At 44.0% G+C, this 22147-nt stretch overlaps 1 protein-coding gene across 7 annotated transcripts in view; it reads left to right on the top strand.

Moving 5' to 3' along the window:
• LOC128323897 (protein lifeguard 1-like) overlaps window positions 1-22147 on the top strand; it is a 52764-nt gene that overhangs the window by 9679 nt on the left and 20938 nt on the right. For 2 of the 7 annotated variants that reach the window (XM_053247814.1, XM_053247809.1), the window contains exons 1-2: window positions 20126-20264; window positions 20873-20994. The exons of 2 other annotated variants lie outside the window; for them this stretch is intronic. The gene's annotated coding sequence lies outside the window, so the exon portion shown is untranslated. Of the gene's footprint in view, window positions 1-20125; window positions 20265-20872; window positions 20995-22147 lie in introns of those variants that run through there. 3 more of the 7 variants (XM_053247815.1, XM_053247811.1, XM_053247810.1) reach the window with 2 other exon arrangements.

Genomic DNA, 22147 nt, shown 5'->3' with positions numbered 1-22147 from the left:
TCATTGCCACCAGATGTATTGACGGCCGCTGGCTTAGATCGGGAGCTCTGAACCTTGGGCCCCTAGATGTTGTTGGATGACAACTCCCAGCATCCCCAGTCACAAGAGCGGAAGACCATTGTCACTGGGGATGATGGCATACATATATAGTCAAGCAACATCTAGGGAACCAAGGCTGGGAACCCCGGGCTTAGATGCCCTCCAGAGCTAATGACTTTGACAACTAAATGGAATCTCCATGTTCAGAGGCAGCATGACACTATATTCCAGTTGTGGGGAGACAAAATGCAGAGAGGGCTGCTGCCTCCATGCTGGGGGGGCTTCCTGGGAGCGCAGCAATGTGCCACTACTATTGCTTGACCTCAAGTCAGCCTCTTGGTCCGGGTAGCTCAGTAGTGTCTATACCGGGGCTGCACAACTTTGACCATCCTGCAGATGTTGGACTACAGCTCACATAATCCCTGACTATTGGACGCTGTGGCTTAGGATGATGGGAGTTGTAGTCCAAGACCAGCTGGTGGGCCACAAGTTGTGCTGCCTGGGTCTCTATGGGCTGGCAGCAGCTGTCTGTGGTTTCAGGCAGGAGTCTCTCCCAACTCTACCTGGAGAGGCTGGGAGTGAGCGAGGGTCCTTCTGCATGCAAAGCAGGCGCTCTACCTCTTTACGAAGGGTGCTCTCAAGGAACATGCCAAGCTGCCTTATATTGTGTGAGACCACTGGAGCATCTCGCTCAGTATTGTCTGCACTGATTGGCAGTAGCTTTCCTTTATCTGCCCTACCTTTAGATGTCAGGGATCGAACTCGGACCTTCTGCATGCAAAGCAGATGCTCTACTGCTGAGTTACAGCCCTTTACTGTAATGGGTCACAGGATATTGGACTAGATCAGGGTTTCTTCACCTTGGGCCCCCAGATGTTGTTGGACTACAACTCCCATATCCCCAAGCAAAAGCCATTGTAGCTGAAGATTCTGGGAGTTGCAGTCCAACAACATCTGCGGGCCCAAGGTTAAGAAACCCTGGACAAGATGGCACGTTTTATTATAGCAATAGCAATAGCACTTACATTTATATACCGCTCTATAGCCGGAGCTCTCTAAGCGGTTTACAATGATTTAGCATATTGCCCCCAACATTCTGGGTACTCATTTCACCGACCTCGGAAGGATGGAAGGCTGAGTCAACCTTGAGCCCCTGGTCAGGATCAAACTTGTAACCTTCTGGTTACAGGGCGGCAGTTTTACCACTGCACCACCAGGGGCTCTTATCCTTTCAATTGTTTTGGATTCTTGTTATCTTTAATTTTAAAATCCATCTTTTAGTTGCGATGGACATGATCTACACCAGGTCTGTGACCTGCTGCCAAGCCAAAAAGGTAGCTGTCTGGCCCGCCAAGCATTATGTTGTCCCCTACCAGATGCTTGACAAGCATCTTTTTTTCCGGCAATCCTAGGTAGGCAGAAGAAATGGGCTGTTTACTGAGCTCCACCTTTGCTGCCAGACAAGTCTTCTGAGCTTTATTTGGCTTGGTTGGTAGCCTTCGAGGATCTGAGGCTAAAGGGCTTTCCTAGTTGTGTTACCTGAGAGTTTTATATCTCAGATGGCTGGGACTGAATCCAGGGCCTCATGGGTGGGAAGTGTGAGCTACTATGAAACTGTGGCACCTGTCCAGAGGAATTATTTATCATACAGATCTTGTGGGCATCCTGGAGGCTTTACCACATTAAAAATGAATGTGCGAATCAGACCTCAGGTTAGATCCAGAGTACTAATCCCCAGCTGCCCATGGCATTGTAATTTTGTGCACTCTATTATGCTGTCAAGTCCTCATGACCTGACACCATAATTGTCTGACCGAGCATTGCAAATGGACCATTTCCGTCCCATAGGATTAAAAAAAGGTTAACAAAGTACCAGGCTTCATTCAGAGCAAGGATGCACTGGTGCAGTGAGAAAGCAGTCTAAGCAAACTTCCCAGCTAATGACAACACTGGTGCACTGAGGAAGAGGCAGTTTTTGACACCCTCCCTTTCTCCAGGAAGTCCTCTGTGCTACCTGAAAATATGTCCCCAAGGGCTTCTCAACCCTCAGGTGCATATTTTTGGGTGGCACAGAGGGCTTTCTGGGGAAGGGGAGGGTGTCAAAAATGGCCCCTTCCCTGGCGCACCAGTGCAGTTAGTTGGGAAGTCATGTTAGGTTGCTCTCTCACTGCACCAGCACATCCTTGCTCTGAATATCATCCAGTGTTTCTCAAACACCTTTAAACTTGAGCTCTCCAGTTCTAAATTTGCTCTACCTACTGGGAATTTGTAGGGAGCCATGGGAAGGTGGCACCAGAGAGGAGATGCTGAAATGACCTTGTCACAGATCACACCATGCTACCACTTGTCACGGTCCAGTCTCAACCAGCCACATGAATTTCAAGTTTAAGCACTGTCACCAAGCAGACGTTTAGATTTTCTCTGGCTGAGTCTACGACAACAGCCTTCCAAACCTCTCTTGTGTCAACAACAAAACTTTAGTAGTGTGGTAAAGGTGTTAGGCATGGAGTGGGGGAAACAGAAGCTACAGATGCAAACAAGAAATTTTACTTTGAAAATAGCTCAGTTTAAACCAATAGTTTCTTTCGAAAGTTCAGCACCCAAACAGCAACCAAATGAGCATAAAGAAGAAATAAAATGAGATAAAAATGCATCCATACTGACCTATCTAACACTAGGCCCTAACTCAGAGTCATCTGGAGTCAGCTCAGCTTTTCCAGCAAATCCAGCTTGTCCCTTGTTCTGTCTCAGGTCCTGCTCTGCTTCACAGTTCTGGGGTTTCAGCCCCAGACTGTTTCTTCTTGCTGGTGAGTGATATAGCTCTCTGGAGAATTTCCACTCTCTGCCTGTGATTTCCCAGCTCTTTCTAGCCCAGCTCTGATTCTCTGGTACTGTGCCAACACTTCCTTCACTTAACTCTTCAATGCTGCACTTCTTCCAACTTGAACTTCACTCTCTTGGACTCTTTTTCCAGCACTCCAACTTGTTCTGCACATGGACTCTTTTTTCCAGCACCAAACATGTACTGCACCTCCTTAAACTTCCCTCCCATTTTTCCAAACCATCCAATCAATAATAACTTGTTTCCTCCATTTTTCAAAACATAACCAATGAAATCAAACCTCCACTTCCATCCCAAATAGAACCAGTGCATTTCATCACCTTCAAAAATGAAAATGCTGAACAGGAGCCATGAACTTCTGACCCCTGCACAACCTTCTTAACACAGTGAATAGCAAGGCAATTGCAACAAAATGCCAAATATAAAAAAGTAGTTTAGGTATCGTTCCTTCACAGACCCTTTGTGCATAGATGAGAATAAGTGAAGATTTTCCACTAGAGAGCATTCAACTTCTCCTGTTCTGAGAGCCAGCACAGTGTAGTCATTAGAGTGTAAGCATAGATCTGTGTTACTATGCTTGCTCAAACCCATGTATTATTCACATATAGGCACCTTTGTCCTGGGTCCTGGAACTGCTCTCTGCCTGATGCTACCAACTGTGAAACAGGCTGCTGTCCATCTAGTAGGGCTTGCTCAGACTACTAGGTAAAGTGTGCCATTGAGTCAGTGTCGACTCCTGGTGATCACAGAGCCATGTGGTTTTTCTTTGGTAGAATACAGGAGGGGTTTACCATTGCCATCTCCCATGCAGTATGAGATGATGCCTTTCAGCATCTTCCTATACCACTGCTGCCCGATATAGGTGTTTCCCATAGCCTGGGAAACTTACCAGCGGGGATTCGAACCGGCAACCTCTGGCTTGCTAGTCAAGTCATTTCTCACTGCACCATTAGGTGACTGCTCAGACTACCAGCATCCACAGCCAATTACCAAGAGCAATGCATGTCACTTAAGGAACATTATCTGGATAGTGGAGTGTCAGAATAGGATATCTTTAAAAACAAAACAAAACAGGGTCAGTGGGTAGGACTTATCCAAAGAAAGAGGGTTTTTATTAAAGGAAAGCAACTCCAATGATCAGGCAGTGAACAGCACATTTGAAGGAGGTGGAAGTTTAGGAGGAGGAAGGAGAGAGGGGTGAAGGGGCTATATTGGGACCCAAGCAGCTGGGCAGAAAATGAGAGTAAAGCATGAAGAAAAGCCAAACAAAGGGGACAAAGAGGGGGAGATTTTACCTTTCCTATTTCTGCTGACCAGGCAAGCCTACAAAGGGAGAGGTGATTACAAAATGAAGGAGCTCAGGAATTTCACACCACAGTAAGTCCTTTACTGTTGTTGTTATTATTAGTTTACATTTTATATCCCGTTCTTCCTCCAAGGAGCCCAGAGCGGTGTACTACATACTCAAGTTTCTCCTCACAACAACCCAGTGAAGTAGGTTAGGCTGAGAGAGAAATGACTGGCCCAGAGCCACCCAGCAAGTCTCATGGCTGAATAGGGATTTGAACTCGGGTCTCCCTGGTCCTAGTCCAGCACTCTAGTCACTACACCACGCTGGCTCTAGTGTTCCCTCTAAGGCATGCACATGTGTATGCACTCACACATTCTTTTTATGTCCACTCCGTTAATTTTAGATCCCGCTCAGGTTGAATCAGGAAGGCCCCAATCCGAAGGCACATGTGCACACACAGCCTTGATATGGCCACCCAGAACAAAAGTCATTACACACACTGATGAAAAAGATTAGAGGGAGCACAAGCCTTCACGTAGTTGTTTTTGCATCCTGAGGTGCATGGCTAACACCTAATCGAACAGGTTCCGAGGGTAACCAGGCTTCTTGCAGAGCACCCAAGCCAATGTTTTTGAGTGAAGCTTGTGCCAAAGAGCCAGGTTACAAGACACAGATTGTGCAGTTGCTGCTGGAGCACAGTGATGGAGCACTCCTCTGGGAGCTTTGAGAGACTCTGGAACCACATGTGTGTGTGAGCAGCAATTACTGAACTCAGGATGCAAGGAACAATTGTAGTGATCAAAAGAAAGACAGGAGAAGCTTCTGAAAAGGGCCTTCCTGGACAACAAAAGAAAGGGTTGGATATGCTGCTGATTCCTAAATGAATGAGTGTGAGGCTGAATAGACAAGACAGGTCTATTTAGTAGGAAATAAAAGCAACTGAGATGCTTGATGAGCCACTCAATCAAGGGCGAGGTTTGATTTGATTGCATTTGGATGCGGCTGGAAATAGAATATGCAGATTCCTATTGTCCTGTACGGGGCCATCCCTAATGGGATGGCCCTGCACAGTATGGCAAATCGGGTTGATTGCCTCCATGCTTAGAGAAGCCCCACAACATGCTACCTTGCACCCCATGCCAGCACTGCCCCTGCTGTGTTGTATATTGTATATAAGGCTCTAGGTCTACCTTGCTTCCCTCCAATCTGCAGGTGGCAGCACAATTTGCCCAGCACTGGCAGAGGCCAGCAATTTATTTAATTAGCCAATAACATATGCACATTTGCCTGATCATCCCCTGGGGGAGAATAATACCCCCGCTGGCCAATCCCAAACCCCTTTGATTTTAGCCTCCTCTACTCCAGGATTTATGGAAGCATAACTTGTGGCTTGCCAAGATGGAATCAGCCCATCAGGTGCTTGATAAATCTCCTGGGTTTACTACTTGCCTGAGACTTAAACACTTGGCAGACTACAACATATGGTTGCTGGGTTGTAATTAGTTTGGTAGGTTAAAAAAAAATGTTGCATGTGTTCAATAACAACAACCCTGCCCCCATTTATAGGGCTTCCTTCGGCAATGTACATACACTGTTAAATATAACTCCTCTTTTCTGTGCACAGATGTCTACAAGGTCAGGGATGCTGCATTATGTAGTGAGATGAAGCTTCTCTGATTGCATTAGCAGTCAAACTGAAGATGTCTGCTTCTTTCCGTAGGTTCTACAAGCCAAAGTAGCTCACTGGTGGCTATATCAGCTTCCACTATTCTGTGGCGGGTTGGAGGGAAGACAGAGGAGAGAAGCACTGGGAAAGCCATGCCTAAGGCAGATTCGGGAATCAAACTCCTTTTATTAGTTGCCAGAAAATTTATTTTGTAATTATTACTTGCAGAGTAGCCCAGCTGAAGCAGCCTGCAGACTAGATGGTGATAGTTAGATGCATATCCTGGTTTTCATTGGCAAAATGTTGGGGCGAATGGGCTTGGTGCATCTGCTTTGGCAATCTGGAATCATGTGCAATTTATTCGCTACTATCTGTGGCATGCTTGTTGTCAGGATTGTATGCCACGACTCCCATGTTGCTTGGCCACACCCTCTATACATTCACAGGCATGTCCCCATTTTCACTGATGAAATGTTGGAAGGTATGAACTTCAGGTCCACCTCCTGTATCCCACCCACCAACAAGATGCCCAGCAGTGTCAGAGATGGAATACCACACAAGCCCAGATGCCAGAACTTATCCTGACTGACATCGTGTGCTATGTTCCATCTGCCTTTTAATGAAATGTGTGGATAGTTGCACTTGGGCAGAATGCAAGAATTGTACAAATTCAATTGTGTGATGGACAGCTGTGTTTGCGCAGTTCTTGCATCTTGCTCAAGAGCACTCTTAGAACGTATGAAGAACTTTGCTGGATCAGGCCCAAAGCCCATCTAGTCAGCATCCTGTCTCACACAATGCTCCACCAGATGCCTTGGGAAACCACACAACCAGGAGATGAAGGCCTGCCCCCTCTCCTGCTGCTGTTTCTCTGCAACTGGTATTCGGAGGCCTCTTGCCTCTGAACATTGAGATAGCCTCTAGCCACCAGGACTAGAAGCCATGGATAGGCCTGTCCTTCAGGAATTTGTCTAAGTCCCACTTAAAGCCATTCAAGATGGTGACCATCACCACACCCCGTGGCAGAGAATTTCATAGATTAATTATGTGTTGTGTGGGGAAAGTACTTATTTTTGTTGGTCCTAAATTTCCAGGCAATGAGTTTCATGGGATGACCCCTGGTTCTAATGCTTTCAGAGAGAGAGAAGAAGTTCTTCTAACCTACCTTACAGGGTTGTTGTGAGATTAAACATTGCTCTGTACACTGCTCTGATCTCCTTAGAGGAAGAGTGCGATATAAATGTAAACATACGTACATACATACATACTCTTCTCCCTATCTCCACACCATGCGTAACTTTATGACCTTCTATCATGTATTCCCAGCCACCTTTCCTAAACTAAACAGTCCCAAATGTTGTAGGCACACATCTTCCATTAAAAGGCTGACAGCAGCCTCATTCAGATGTTATAAAGCCGTCCCATTGTAGGGCCGAAGGCGAAGGAAGTCCCACCCCTGCCTCATCAATCAGCAGCATTCCCCGCCATCCACACTTACACTGGGACTCATCTGAAGGGGGGAAAGCCTGGATCGTTACAGTCTCTCAGTCAGAGACTTTTTGGTCTTCTTCAGACAAGCCTCTCGGTAAACATGAGCAGTGGGGCACACTGCTGATTGATGTGGCGGGGGCGGGACTTCCTCCCCATGTTCCCCTGCTGTACATGGCTACAATGGGTGATTGTATTATTTCAGAATGAGGCTAGAATGTAGCTCAGTATGCCAGCCACCCATCCCTTTGCTGGATCAGAGGCTGTGCCTTCATACAGCTGGGGACCCATCTCTTTTTGCTAACCATTCTTGGTCTGACAGGTTTACATGCAAGTAAACTCTGCCATTGTCGAATAAGATATTTCCAGAGGCAAAATGAGATGTCTTCTCTGTAAGGAAGGCAATCAAGTTGTCTTATTTTGAAGTCTCTCACAAAGGTACTGTTCAGCTCGAATGTAAATAAAGTACTTTATTTACAATTCCCCCTTTGCAGCTTATCCATTTAACAATAGAGATTGAGCGGTTTTCTCTTTATGCTGCTAAATATGTTCTGTTCAAATCAAATGACAGCAAAAACAAACGACTGCCAAGCTGATGAAAGTAAATGTGCTGATATATAAATAAAAGAGCTTGCCTAGGATATCGGTGTTGGTTTCAGCAGGGCTTAGCTGTGCATTTCAGAAAAGGGTTGGAGTCGATAAGGAAGTTTAAGTATCCAAGAATAAATAAGGAGACTTTTGAAAAAGCAGAGGGGGCAGTGATAGAGATGGCATAAACTGACTCAACTTCTAGAATGCTGACCTGAGATTTCATAGCTAAAAGAGCAGTCTCAGAAAATCTTCAACAAAAGTTTCTGTTCAAGGATGAGGACAAGGCTGAGACCACAAGGTTGTTCTAGTAAAGTAAAATTTGCTGTTGAGTTGGTGTCTACTCCTGGCGACCACAGAGCCCTGTGGTTGTCTTTGGTAGAATACAGGAGGGGTTTACCATTGCCATCTCCCACGCAGTTTGAGATGATGCCTTTCAGCATCTTCCTACTGTATATCACTGCTTTCTGATATAAGTGTTTCCGATAGTCTGAGAAACATACCAGTGGGGATTCGAACCAGCAACCTCTGGCTTGCTAGTCAAGTCATTTCCCCGCTGCACCATTAAGTGGCTATATGAGGCTGTTCTAGAAACAGCCAAAATACAGGACTCAGAGAGGCCCTTTTATGGTGATCTCCTTAGCTACTATTTTTAGAAGGACAAGGGGGCGGGTAGGGGGAACAAATTGGCTGAAACTAGTGAGGAAGGAACCAAGGAGTTGAGGTTGTGGGTTACATTAAGGGGTTCCTTTCCCCCATAATGGGAGCATAACTAAAAATAGCTCTCTAACCAGAACACCCCAGGAAGGACATGAGACTCTGCAGAGAAGGGCTTACCAATTTGTGGCCCCCAGAAGTTGTTAGACTACAATTCCCATCACCCCCAGCCACAGCCATTGTGATTAGGGATGATGGGAGTTGTAGTCCAACATCATTTGGGGACCCAAGGCTGGGAATCCCTGCTGTAGAGAATTTTTTTTTTTTAAGAGTCTTAAGAGCTATAACATATTTATTGTGGCATCAGCTTTTGTGGTCTACAATCAACTTTGTCAGATGCACAAACTGATGCTTCTGATGAAGTGGGTGCTAGCCCCCAAAAGTGGCAAGGGGGTGGGGTGGATCCATTAGTCTACAGACTAATAAAAGTCTTTAAGGCACCCCCCAAAATAGATCTCCTCCTCCAACTTTTACTATTAGTAGTAGTAGTAGTTTTCTACATCCTGCCTTCAGCCTCAGTAAAAAAATCTTGAATGATTCTCATCATGTTTGCTGAGTTGCAGTAGTCTATATGTTGCTTTCTTTCTCCTGATTTCCCACCTGTATATTTGTATAGCTTCAGATCCAATTATCGGTTTGATGTGATGCACAGCCCTAGAAACTGAGTAGTGCTCCCCCTGGAGCTTCTCATCTCTCAGGGGAGGGTGCATAATAACATTTTTGGTTGAGATGCTCTAGGTATAAGCATGAATCCCTCGCCACTCCAGTTTTAAAAGAATCTCAGGTAGAAGAGCTGGGAGTGTTTTCTGCCTGATACCCAGAAGAACCACTAAATGTAGACAATAATGGGCTAACTGGACGTGTTTCATTGTTGAGATCTGAACCTGAGTCTTTCATGGACATGTTTCATGAGTATATTTCATGAACTAGGTCTGAACCTGGCTCTGCCATAGCTGAGTCTATATGAAGCTGATTCTCACTGAATTGGACCCTTTAATTCTATAGAAAGATCCATATAAGCTCGGCTATGGAAGACAAAGGCCGCATTCGCACGTAACATAGAACTGCAGTTGAATAGGCCTGTAGGCCTCCTCCCTCAACTCCAGCATGATTGGCTGTGTGAGCTGTCCTTCATGGAAGAAGGAAGCCCGCACAGCCAGTTCCCCTGCCTTTCTGCAGTGTCACTGACTGCAGAAAGACTGCTCTCCTGAACGTCCGAATTAGGATGGGAGAGCAAGGGCGTAACTATAATAGGACAAGGGGAGACAGTTGTCTGGGGGCCCACTGCCTGGGGGTGGGGGCAGAGGCAAGTCACATGACTGACTCCCCCAGCCGTGTACCCGCCCGGGCTTCCTTCAGTTGTATTCATCCTCTGAAATTGATGTGAGTGTTAAGACCTGGAGCTACCAGAACAGCATGTCTTTCTCTAGTACCATTAAATGACGTGCATCATCCAAATAATTGAGGACACATAGGAGATAGATAGATAGATAGATAGATAGATAGATAGATAGATAGATATAGATATAGATATAGATATAGATATAGATATAGATATAGATATAGATATAGATATAGATATAGATATATAGCTAGCTTCAGTGAAGGGGGGGCATTTTAAAATCTTGTTGCTGGGCCCACTCCAACCTTGCTACGCCCCTGTGGGAGAGCATGGGGAGGTACGGAACTGCAGGTTGATTGGACCCACAGTTCTGCATTACATGTGACCCCAGATTCAAAGCTCATCTATGAAGCATTATGCCACTAATAGTTTTTGCTTGTGAACTCTCAAAAACATCCAGTTGGTTGTTGGAAGCAAGATGCTGGATCTTTGTCTGATACAGCTGGGCTCATTTATGTTCTCAGTCTGTTCCACCTCAGAAAATTGTTGAGAAAAAATTGCTACGGACACAGAAGGAAATGCTACTATATTGTAAATTATGCCCATACTTTTTTTTAATTCTTTGCAAGCGGTGGGGATGGGGTGGGTGGGTAGATCTTCAGTCTAGTTACATTTACAAAGAGAGGCAGAAAATGTTTTCTTGGTTCACTTTTATGAAGGAGCCCAATAAAAAAATCGGTTAAAATGAGACATTTGTCAGCATATTGCCAGGTAAGTATAGGTATTACATTGTATAAATAGCAACCATGAATAATTTACTGGGGAGCAGAAGTGTACATTTTGTGCTGCACTGAATTGAGTCCGTTTTGCTTTTGGCTGTTGAGATGTGCCAACAGAGAGAAAAATTAGCACACCCAAAACCAGCTGCCTGCAAGCAATTAATGGAACTTTTGCTGCTACCTGACTTGTTTCCATCTGTAGTAGGAAAGCAATTTAGTGAAACAGTTAATGAGCCTGTATATTTTAATGATATGGGTTGTTTGCAAATGAGTGACTTGTGGATGCCCCAGGCATCTTTCAACATAGGTAGTGCTGAGTACTAGAATATTTGGTTAGCTATGGAAGACGACATCAAGGATCTTCAAAATACTTCCTGGGCCATTGAACATCAGTGCCAGAAATCTAATGCACTGGTGTTCAGCTGGGCCACCTTCAGCTCAGTGCAGTAACATAAAAAGCTACTCCGCATAATCATTAATAGGGTAGGACAAGAGTCCTACCCAAGTCCCGGAGCTGTGAACAGGCCCATTTTGTGAATTTCTATGAGTAAAAAAACAAAGTACCCGTGGTGTTGGAGGGTAGGTTCAAAAGTGTTCCCTATCCGGAGAGACTGAGCCCTTATGGGAATGGGAATGGACAATCGGCCATGTGATTTTCTTTTCTTTTAACCAGAATGTATGCTTTAGGTGTATTACTTCTCTTATTTCTAGTTACCCAAACAATTCTGATGGGTTTTACATAAATTTACTCCTCTCTGATGAACACACCAATATCTTGTATCTGGCAGCCAGGTTTTGTACGGCTGTAATTAAGATCCACACATGGTGTGCTAGAAATGGTTAATTTGGGTCTTTTTGTTTGTTTCATCTTACTCTTATTTAATTTAATTTAATTTCAATTTTATTTTTATGTAACAGCTTATGTTTATAAACACACACACACATACATACACATAAATCTGTACTAATACACTTAAGGTTATTTTTATCTGTGTCTGGATTGAAATGTGTCTATTTGATCAAAAACCAAGTTGAATTAAACTGAACTGAATGAAGTAGGAGACACAGGCAGTGAGCGTCTGCTAAGCACCACCTGGGTAGGAAGAAAAGTCCACCTATCCAGCTGACGCTAAGCAGACAATCACTGACTGTGCCTCCTACATTGTTTTTTACTTGCACATGATCTCAAAATGGGAGCACACACAACTCCCGAACTTGGGTAGGACACTTGTCCTACCTAATTAATGATTGTGGGAAGTCACCCTCCCACCCTCCCAATCTTGTGACCCACCAAACTGACATAAATAAACTCATCAGCCATACTGTAAATGCTGAGCCATAGATCTGTTTTTGTTTTGTTTTGTTTTTTGGTGATATGGTCACAGAACACTGGTATGGTCAAAACAGAGTTTTCAGCCAAAGGGCAGGTTACAATGCACATAACTGGAGGGTCTCAGAGCATGGCTGAGAGTGCAGGATATAGCCATCTGGCTGAAACTAAGAAGGTCTAGGTTTGGTCACTTCATGGATAGGGTATTGCATCAGGATCAGAGCCGTCCTTCGGGTGGGGCAAGCGGGGCAATTGCCCCGAGCTCTGTGCTGGCACAGGTCCCGCTCAAGGCACACTGCCATGCAGCCTGCCCTCCTCTCTCCCCCAATCCCAGCCACTTATCTTTCACTGCAGCCCAGCTGGAGCTGATCTTTTGTGTTTGTGTGCAGCTTGAAAGGCAAACTCCCAGGCAAACTGCTAGAGCTCCACCTCTCAGCTGTTTGGCAGGTGGGCAGGGCTTCCAGAGAAGCCGCCATGCAGGCCTCCCTGAAGCCTGAAGCTCAGGAAAGAAGCAAGCTGGCAGGCAGGCAAGGCAGGCAGAGAGTATCCAGCACCAGAGATCTCGGCAGACCTCTGCCCAGCCCAGCCTTAGTAATGGAGATATGATGTGGTTTCCTTGTTGTGGTTATTACCCCCCCCCTTGAATATTTAGGGATTGGCTTGCCATAGGGCTTTGGTATTGAGCAGAGATGTAGGACAGGGTGGGATTTGGAATATGTATCTTTAAATGGAAGTGGATTGGACAAATAGTTGGTTTGTAAATTTTTCTTTAATTTAAAAAAAAAACCTATCCAAAAAGTCCTATAAGTGGCTTGCTCCATGGCAGAGGATTACAAAAATGTCTGCAACTGAAGCCCCCCCTTAGACCATCATTCCACCCCCATATGGAAGAATCTGCCCTTTGCCTTTATAAGAAAGGGTAAAACGCCCCCCCCCTTTCTTCCCCAGCCTTTAGATCACCTGTCGGAATGACTTGGCATAGGACTTTGGTATTGAGCAGAGATGTAGGGCAGGGTGGGAGGAATGTGTATCTTTAAATTGAAGTTTTAATGAACCAATTGTTGGTGGGTTTTTGTTTGTTTGTTTGTGTTTGTTTAACCCATCCAAAAAGTCCTATAAGTGGTTTATTTCATGACAGAAAATTACAAAAACTTCTGGAACATTTTTGTTTGTTTGTTTGTTTGTTTGTTTGTTTGTTTATGACTGCACTATGGTCATGTTGATTTGCAACCCAGAAGGTCTGAGAACTGTGAAGCATGTGTTGTGCTTTTTATTTTTATTTCTTTAGACATGCATGATATGTCCAAGCTGGTTGGACATGTCCAAAAACCTCACTCACACTATTTACACTGTATGTCATCAATCAGTATGATTCTGTAATGATATGAAATGTTAAAGAGGCCCTGCACATGCTGATTAACCCCCAGCCCTGCACCCCATTAGGGAAGGCCCTGGTCAGGATGGAAGAAAGGTAGGACAGAAGTGTATAAATTCAGCTTGGGGTGAGGTCACGAAGTACATAGGCCAGCCTCATACAAATATAAACTATTGAGCAAAGGTTTATATCATATCTGCTGGTATTTCTCATCCTCGCATTGCATTGTGCAAACAGTTCAGGGGTGAACAAAGGCATTATGAAAAAAAGATGAATTATTTTTAAAATTGTATTTCCAAGACACCCAATCCTAATCTCAGTGGCATTACTACCAAAAACAAATGGATACTGCTGTACAAGAAAGCAAGTAAAGAGTCACTTGAAGACCTACTGTTGATTAGTTTAATTAAGCCAATAAAGCATGTAAGCAAAAGTGCCCTCATTTAATCAAGATATGATATGTACATTCTCTAGCACAGCATTCGTATGCAGCTCAGGGCTCATCCCAGCAAACTCTTCAGATTTCCCCTACCACATTTTAACATCCTCAGGATAGTCCTGAAATTCCTTTGTTTGAAAGGCACTCACATGATCTCTGGTCCTATGCATTATTAAATGACAGCCTCGCTTTAATATAGACCTGCATGCACAGAAATGGAGATGTATGCTGTTCAGGCACAGGAAGTGCATTAACAGCAGTGTCCCTTTAAGAACAGTCCAGCCGCCAGACTTCCCACACTCTCTTTCCTTGGACTGGGACGGCAGAGGCACTCTTACCCTTGGACTTCCAGGCCAAAGTCCAGGGCCTCCACACCCCCTAAAGTAAAGTACAGATGTGCCCTCGAGTCAGTGGCGTTGCCTGGCAACCACAGAGCCCTGTGGTTTTCTTTGGTAGAATGCAGGAGGGGTTTACCATTGCCTCCTCCCGTGCAGTGTGAGATGATGCCTTTCAGCACCTTCCTATATCCCTGCAGCCTGATATAGGTGTTTCACATACTCTGGGAGACATACTGATTTGAACCTGCAGCCTCTTGCTCGCTAGGCAAGTTATTTCCCCGGTGCACCATTAGGTGGCTTCACAGCCCCAGGGGCCCCCCAAATCCTTTTTAGTCTGGCCTGGGTGGTGTGGTCACCTGTATGAACATGATGGTGCTTAATTTGCAGGGGAGGGGGGCCTCCAAAGGCCTTTAGGTCCAGGCTCCAAAATTACCTAGGTTCACCTCTGTGCGATGCACCTCTGTGCCACTGCAAGATCCATGAGCCACTGGCAGCTCCCAGCAATCCTAAGTGTGGCTCCCTTAATTATTTATTAGGCACATGAGAAGCTTCAGCTAAAGGTGAATACTTTGCATAATGCCCCCGGCACTGCACAGAGGCAACAATTCCCATAATGCCGTGCTGCACTTTGGCCAGTGCTGGTGGGGGATCCTTTTCCCTCCATCCCAAGTCATGACATTTTACTCATCTTACTACTAGCCCCATTGGTTCCATTATGCCCTCCACTCAACCTTTCCACACCAAGGAACTTCCAATATTTGTGTGGTGGCCCCTGGCCCAGGGTCAGCTTGGAACCACCAGGAAGCCTGCATCCAGTGAAGAATGGGAGTTACTATAGAAACAGAGGCTGCAATAGAACCCTGTCTCTTGGTGTTCCTGGGCAGCAGCTGAGAGATGCTCTCACAGGAAGGCTGGGCTGGGGAAGGGTGGGGCGGGAGGGGGAACAGGAAGTCTCCTGGAGGTAGCCTGGCCTTCGTCCCAGTACATGCCAGGTCAGGAGGTGGACTTGGCTGCAGCTGCCAAAGCACAACAGGCAAGGCTCAAGGGAAGGAGGCTGGCCTGGGATACACACCTGGGTGGAGGAGAAATGATGGTAGAGCCCCTGGGATTGGGAGGAACTCTTATTTTCTTCTCTGCCAGACTGCAGCATAGGGGTTAAGAGCACAGGCTATGACCCCAAAGTTGTTTCCCCCGCCTAGGGATGTGCACAAAACCAGTTTGCCCAGTTCAGTTCAAGTCCAACCTAGACTGGGCATGTTCGGTTTGGGCACTTCCAAGCTTGGGGCCCAGTTCGGTTTGAATTTGAACTAGTTTGGGCCTGGTTAAGGGACAACACACATAAAAATAGTGTTTTAAAAGGTGAACTTACTACCACCGAGGACTTCATGGGACTTGGGGTCTTTGGCGGTTCTCCTTCCCCTGCCACCTCCGGTCTCCTATGGGACATTCTGGCCCATTTCTGGGCTGTTTCAGTTCTGAGTGCACAGCAGCCCTTTTTGAGGCCGCCTTGCATGCACGAGGGCCATTTGTGTGCCCAGTCATGACCCAGCCACACAAATGGCCTGTGCACATGCGCAGTGGCCTCATAAAGGGCCACTGAGCACTCACAGAGAGCCAAATCATGGGTGGGGGAGCCCATAGGATACCTTAGGAAGCCAGTGGGGGGAGAAAAGGAACGACCAGAGACCCCCCTGCAGCCGCAGCAGCACCCCCCCGGCCCCTGAAGCCCTCAGCAGCAAGTCCACCTTTTTTTTAAAAAAACACCTAATTTTAATGTGTCTGGTCCCCGCAAACCAGGCCCAAACCAGCCCAGTGGGGTTGGCTCGACCTTGGGTCGAACCAGGCCAGGTTTGGTTCGAGGTCGAGCCCCTTGAACCAAGCCAGCTTGAGGTTGAGCCAACTTGCACATCCCTACCCATCCCCCCAGGTCTAAAGTGAGCTCTGCCCAGCTATGAGCTTTTTGGAGATGGGAGCAGGGCTTAGGCTTGGCAGGGTGGTTTCTCCATGGATAACAGAGTCAATCCATCACCTTATATATAGTACTTATATGAGCAGGGGGGTGCAATCTATACTTAGATATGGAGGAAAGGGAGGGAACTGGCATTAGGAGGAATAGGACAAATATGCACTTATTTCCAATGTGAACATAAGATGGTATCACCGCGAGGAAATATGCATTCTCCAAAAGAATGCAAACTTTTCCAAGACTTCTTTAATGTGCAAATAAAACAAAACACAAAACAGATGTTAAAATAGCAACCGTTTTGATGTTACCCATCAGCTTCAATATTATACAGTGGTGACTGAAACGTGCTCTTATAAATACAATATCTCAACGTCATGACTCAGCAAAACTGACAGTAATTAGCTAATCCTGTTACAGTATCAACCAATCTTGTTACAAAACTCCCAATATCTTATAAGCAGAAGGAGAGAGTAAAAATTACCATGCTCACATAATAGGAAGGCAGAGTAGTAGTGGGAGGGGAAGAGTAAAAATTAACCCTCACTCATTAGCCAATGAATTTCATTGCTTCCCTCATTTCTTCTTTAATATTTATGGTGGAGCGCAGCTGTCTTTTATATATATATATATATATATATATATATATATATATATATATATATATATATCTTCCCTGATTTTCTGCTTCCTCACATCTGCCTCCACAGCCAAGATGAATATCTTTGTATTAACTGCTCTACCTTGGTGTTATTCCTTAACATGCACTGCCCACAGTTTTATTCTATCTTTATGCTGTATGCCTGCCAGATGTTCCTTGTATCTTTTTTATCAAGGGTCTACCTGTCTCCCCAATATAAAAATACATGCATTCCATGCAAACCATTCTATATGCCACTCCCTTTATCTGAAACCTTTCCTTATTCTTACAGATCTGGCAATCCTCCATTTCACATTTGCTATCATACAAATAACACTGACTTCCAAATTTTGATTCTTTAGCGTTTATGTATCCCCCAATTAAACTTTCTGTCACATATGAAATTTTAAGTTCTGGGTACCCTTCTCTGGTAAGCCCCCTAATGGCGCAGCGGGGAAATGACTTGACTAGCAAGCCAGAGGTTGACGGTTTGACTCCCTGCTGGTATGTTTCCCAGACTATATCATGCAGCAGCAATATAGGAAGATGCTGAAAGGCATCATCTCATACTGTGTGGGAGATGGCAATGATAAACCCCTCCTGTTTTCTACCAAAGACAACCACAGGGCTCTGTGGTTGCCAGGAGTCAACACCGACTTGACGGCACACTTTACCTTTACCTTACCCTTCTCTAAATTTGGTACTCCTCTGCTCTTTTACTGGAAATTCATAGCCATTAATTTTCCCTATTTCCTCTGCTTTCCGCTTAGATGATTCTCCATATCCTTTTGATGATACTCCCACAGCTCTCTGTAACATACTTTTCACTGTCTGTACTTTTACCCCCTGTGGGCATGCTGATCTGCTGTTCATTATTATTTTCTTTTTAGTTGGTTTTTATACCACCTTGTCTGCTCTTTTAATTTGGTTTCCATGTCCGGAAAAGGTAACCACCCATGGGCACCAGGTTTTTCCCCTGGTTAATTTTCTACTTCCCATTTCATTCATATCCATAAACACCTGATCCATATTATTTTTAGATTTAGTTATAATTAATATGTCATCAATATATCTCTTATATTTGATAATATTTTTATTTATGCATTTCTTCTCAATAGAATAAATGTAACTTATAGACAAGGTGGGGGCAGGTGATTTCGCATGGCCAAACCACATTTCTGTTCATAATATTCGCCATTAAACCTAAACACACTGTATTGTAAACAAACTTCAATTAAACCTTCAATATCCTTGATGGTGAAGCCATAACATTCAATTTCCTGCTTATTTTCCTGCAATAATTGTATTATACTTTTCCTCGCTCTCTCATTATCCACATTAGTGTATAATGCTTCCACATCAAAACTTTCCATATATGATTCACCATCACTGTTATCCATATTTTTCCAACATCTGTTTAGTATTACATAAATGAGAGGGAACATACTTCAACAAATGTGACAAAATTGTCACAATTAACCAGCTTAAATGGTCAGCCGGACCTTCTCACCCAGATATATTGGTCTCACTTTAAGAGAAGATGTCTGAACATTTCCCATCTTGCTGCCTTCCAACTTGTGTGTTTTAACCAATAAGTATAATACTGGGCATTTGGGATGATTATTGTCTAACTGCTGAAACAACCATTTACTTCTATTCCTTCTTTTACATCCACTTTCTCAGTCAGTTTTAATTGCCCAACAATTGGCCTGAAACCTTGATTTAGATGTCTCCCCATATGTATTATTGTCTAAGTGCAACTGATCAATATCCCAATCCATATGTTGACTCATGATTATAAAATCACCCCCCTACCTAGGAAATTTTAATCGTCTCAATGCTGTCCTCCCACTGATCCCATTGTTCCTTCTCCAGCAACCTTAAAGAAGAACTGAGGGAAGCTATGAAATGCATTGGCTTTGGAGTGAGGGTGAATTTTTTCCTTTTCCCTCCCATTATTACTCTCCGTTCCTATTATGTGAGGGTGGGGAATTTTTACTCTCTCCCTCTGCTAATGAGATATTGGGAGTTTTGTAACAGGATTGGTTGACACTGTAACAGGTTTGGCTAATTACTGTCAGTTGTGCTGAGTCACGGCATGGAGGTGTTATATTTAAGAGCACATTTCAGTCACCGCTGTATAGCGCTGAAGCTGATGGGCAACATCAAGACATTTGCTATGTGAAGATATGTTAACCAGTGAAGTGCTTTCCATGTGTATATTCAGACACATAGAGTGCAGTTGGCAGTACCAGCTTAAGCACTGGTGCCTGAGGATAACATTGGCATGGGCAATGGCCAATGCTGCCACTGGCCATGCTGTCATTGGCCATCCTGCCATTGGCCTTTATTCTGGCTACACCCTTGATGCAAACACCAACATTAAGGGACTGGGTCAGCCAGTCCAGCTCGACCTCTTGTTCATGCCACCTTCCCCTTCTCCTGCTGTTATACCGCCTGAGCATGCAGGGATGGATTTTAAAATATTTTCCAATTCCCTTCCTAATGATCCCTAGCACAGAACTTGCCTTTTTCACAGCTGCTGTGCACTGAGTTGACATTTTCAGTATGCTGTCCACCAGAACCCCAAAATCTCTCTCCTGGTCAGTCACCGACAGCTCAGACCCCATCAGTGTACATGTGAAGTTGGGGTTTTTTTGCCCCAATATGCATCACTTTACACTTGCTTACACTGAACCGCATTTGTCATTTTGTCACCCACTCCCTCAGTTTGGAGAGATCCTTGCAATCTGTTTGGATTTCACTACCCTAAATAGTTTAGTGGTGAGCTCACTGCTTATCCCAATTTCTAGATCATTGATGAATAAATTAAAAAGCAATTCTGTGCCCAACATGATGAGTCAGAAGGGCTCCAAATAGTAAACCAGGCACATGAGACAGGTGGGTGAATGGTGCACCTGCTGCAGTTTCACAGTTTCACTATTGAAGTGCAAGATTTGGGGCAGTGTCCAGAATTCATCATCCCAGTAATCCTTCAGGGGGAAATCCAACATTTAGCCTTCAAAAAGCTGCAAAACTAGTGCGGGCAATTCCCCTTGAAGCTGGTCATGATTTATAGGGGCGGGGGGCTTCAGTGCCCTTTGTACCTTTTTCATAGTCTGCTCCATGAGAAGTTGAACAAATTGTGCAAAAAAATCAAAACTGCTCTACTTGCATTATCTATACAGTTTTTCTGCTTCTGGTGTTTAGATGAGTGCTTCTGCTTCAGTGTTTAGATGAGGGTATTTGGGTTTTTAATTAAAAAAATTGTTCTCCTTCACCCTTCACACAGAATACAGATGTGTGTTTTGAACGGAGATGAGCTGAGTCCCCTAAGCACAGCTTGCCTGCTTTCTTTGCAGTGGCTCCTCTTTTCTGGAACTGGTTGCCCAACAACACTCACTCTGGTCCGATGTACGGGAATCTGGTAAAATCTTCACATTTCTACAGGGTGAAGTGTGAGGCATTTGAGATGAAGAGCAGAAGAGCAAAGCAGAGCAAGGGGATTTGGCTGGAGTGTTCATTATTTGATCCGCTTGCTCTGCTGAGCTCTTACTGTTGGTCCCCAGAAGATTTAGAAATGAGGAAAAGTATTAGTTGGGTCCTACTCCCACAGAAATGCATTGATGCAGTGCCCCCAAAGGGATGCATTTCCCTTCAACCCCACTTCCCATCCTCCTACATAGAATCCCTAACTGAATCCTATTGCAAGAATTGATGGCCTTGGTGGGTCTTTGCACCAGAGGTATTTCAGGGGCTGCATTTTACTGTAGCTGCTGTGTAGTTGCCACGGCCGCCCCCATCTTATCTTGTAAAATGCAAAGGATGTGATCTGCAAATCCTTGGGGTGGAATCTGGAAAATCCTCCATTGATATTCATCTTTTTCCTCTGCCTTTCAATTGGTCTTTAATTTCCACCATATCCCTCCTTTAGGATTAGTTATATAGACCACCATATGTTCTGGAAATAGGCTTATTTTATGTGAAATGTGTCCAATGTTTACTTCATTGTTATCTTAATATTTTCTCTGACAGATTTGGCCAAGGGCTCCATTGACAGAGCAAATAGTAGTGGGTACAGCAGACACCTTTCTCTGGTACCTCTTAAAATTGGAAATATCTTTGAGCTGAAGTTAATAGCTTTGATGTGAGCTGAGGTATGCAAATATGATGTTTGTGATGCTGTACCAGGTCACATTTTCCCCTAATTATCTAAAGTGGCATACATGTTCCAAGTGATCAAATGCTTTTTCAGCGTCTAATGACAGAATATTTATTTATTTATTTATTTATTTATCATATTTATATACCATCTGATATGTGTATCTCTAGGTGGTTTACACAATTTAAAACACAACAAATATAAAACAGAGTAAAAATTTCATGGAATAAAAACCATTAAACAGTTTAAAATTAATTTCTAAAAACTTGAGAAAACAAGTGCGTGATGAGGGTCTTTTTAAAAGCAATTGGGTGATGACCCATTCTTTTTCACAAATTGATAATATTCAAGGTCCATATTCTATGACAAATATTTGAAGTCTGACAGCTAGCATTCTTGAATGAATCTATTCTGGTCTAGAAGTATATTCTGAAGTTATGATTTTGTTTCGCCTTCTTGTTAGGTGAGACATAAATATTTTCATAATCCTGAAATTGATTAGTGAAATCAGTCTATAAAATTCTTCCTTCATAGTGTCTTTATCTGGTTTTAGGATCACTACTATTCATGTTTCTTTCCATATTTCTGGGATCTCTCCATCCTTTGGTAGCTGTCTGCTGAGTTGTACCTGGAATTTCCTATAGAGTTCTATGGGAAGTCCATCTTTACCAGGTTACTTTCCCATTTTTATCAACTGATGGGATCACAAACTTCATGTTCTGTGGTTTCTTCCACTGAAAGTGCAGCATGATCATCTAACAAGCAGAGCATAATGTTATCAAGAAGCTGAGAAACATAGCCCTTTTCAGACAAGTCTGGGTTATACAGTTTTGAGTAATATTTTGCAAATTCTTCTGAAATTTGTTCCACCTTGCTTATTTGTGTATGAGTGGATGATTTAGGTGACTTTATTGATCCTAATGCAATTTTGTCCAAGAGGGTCTTGGCAATGGGTTTTCAGGCTCCATCTCCTTTTTCATAGTTGTTTTGATATGTATATCAGAAGCTTTTTTGAATCTGGGATGTTTCCAACTGTTCCATCTTCTTTATTTCTCTGATCAATCATCTATGCAGTTTTTTACCTACATTTTTCTTGTGATGCCTCCTGAGTTCTTTATTTGGTTCCCCGCCTTAATTTTCTTGACATG

This window comes from Hemicordylus capensis, chromosome 4 (genome assembly GCF_027244095.1).
Source record: "Hemicordylus capensis ecotype Gifberg chromosome 4, rHemCap1.1.pri, whole genome shotgun sequence".
Lineage (NCBI taxonomy): Eukaryota > Metazoa > Chordata > Lepidosauria > Squamata > Cordylidae > Hemicordylus > Hemicordylus capensis.
Note: the sequence above shows the minus strand (reverse complement) of the source record. Positions and strands in the feature narration are given on the sequence as shown.